The sequence below is a fragment of the Etheostoma spectabile genome, chromosome 20, assembly GCF_008692095.1.
Source record: "Etheostoma spectabile isolate EspeVRDwgs_2016 chromosome 20, UIUC_Espe_1.0, whole genome shotgun sequence".
NCBI classification, from domain to species: Eukaryota; Metazoa; Chordata; class Actinopteri; order Perciformes; family Percidae; genus Etheostoma; species Etheostoma spectabile.
Genome location: NC_045752.1, coordinates 18,311,282 through 18,312,969, shown reverse-complemented (window position 1 = coordinate 18,312,969; position 1,688 = coordinate 18,311,282). Strand labels below are relative to the sequence as shown.

Below are 1,688 nucleotides of genomic sequence, written 5' to 3'. Positions count from 1 at the left end.
AGGTGGAACTTGGTTTGGACCTTGAGGAGTTGTAGCATTTATTCACCAACAAATAGTCTAAACTGTACACAAACTGCACTGCTATGTACACTAATAATGGGGAGATGAAGCTTTATGAAGCATCAACGTTTTCCAGGAAATTTGTTCGGAAAAGGGTTCCTTTCTCGAATCTTACTGTGCACACAAAACCACGTGTTGTTCTAGTGTACAACAGGCAGATATATTACAGATGATGATTCTCCACCGCTTACTGGCTTTCATTATACACCCATATGAGCTGTGTAAGTAAGTAAGTAAAATGTATTTGTATAGCACTTTTCTCAGATAAAGAGAACAAAATTGCTTCACAACAAGGAAGCATTAACAAATCATACATACGTGCATTACAAAAACAAATCAAAAGAATAACACGTACACTAAGACCAGCCAACCACCCACAATCTAGTTAAAAGCCTCTTTAAAAGCAGAGTTTTCAACTGAGTTTTAAAATTTTCCACACATCTAAGCAGCGCATGGAAGGAGGCAAAGCGTTCCACAACCTCGGTGCAACAACTGAAAAGAACGGTCCCTAGTTTTAAAATGTGTAAGGGGGGCAACTAATAGTCTCTGACCTGTTGACTGACTCCCAGGCACCTGTGTGTGCCCGGGAGTTTTATAAAAACAGATAGCAGTATCGGGTCAAGGAGCGTACCAATATTTAGGTACTGAGCAGTCCAAAAGTACCGGTCCTCGATACCCATTAGGGGTGGGAATTTCTTGCCACCTCACAATTCGGTTTGATTCCGATTCAGAGACCAACAATCCCATTAGAACCGATGATCGATGCATCTTGGTGAATTTTTTTCATGCGTGATTTAAAAACATATACATAATATTCAGTTTGTTAGATTTTGACATATACAGTAGTTATCACACAAGTTTTTTTTCACAAGTTGTCTACTGAGGTTTTTATTGTGTAGTCATTCCATGCTTAAGCCTTAAACATGCTGAGTCACCTTCTCTTACAGTAGTCTTCCATGTCCATTGTATCATGAGGCTTAGTTTAAAGGTGGAGAAGTGGCTTCTTAGAACATGAAACATGAGGTGGTCAGAGGTAATGTGATAAAGTAGATCAACAGCCTTTGTGTTTTGCCTAATTATTTTATTATGTATTATTAGATCATGTGTATTCAAAAAAACTTGTTTTTCTTTCAGTCACTCTGTTTTCTGATTTGTACATGTCTAGAGACAGTAACTCCAAAAAAATCAACACATTTAAAAAAACAAAACGATTATAACTAAATGAGACATGGTTTTTGCCACACTGTCTTGAACATTTGTCACTTATAACTTATGTTTTAAATCTGTGTGATAAAATTCTGCATTTAGTTATCTATCTATATTCTCTCCTGAAACTGAATACAGTAGTATTCTTATATATTTTATGAACTTGTCCCTTTTTGAAATTTTATGTGATTTTATTTTTTTTTATTTTCAGTTAGGTCATAGTTTTTTTCTAAGATATTGAAAAAGTACATTGTTTAGTGACTTAACCACTAAGTTCCAGATTGTGTAAATAGCATCTAACCTGTGTGTGTGCATAGTAGTCCATACACACTGTAGTTTCTCAAAGGAAATGTATTGCAAACTATGTCAATTTTTCCAACTTAGCTGTCGGCTAAATATCTGTTGAAGAACATAAGTTTTTT

General features: G+C 35.5%; 1 protein-coding gene across 1 annotated transcript in view; it reads left to right on the top strand.

Annotated features, from left to right (window-relative positions):
* Window positions 1–1,688, top strand: part of crybg1a (crystallin beta-gamma domain containing 1a) — a gene marked incomplete in the record, with an annotated part of 47,702 nt that overhangs the window by 23,650 nt on the left and 22,364 nt on the right.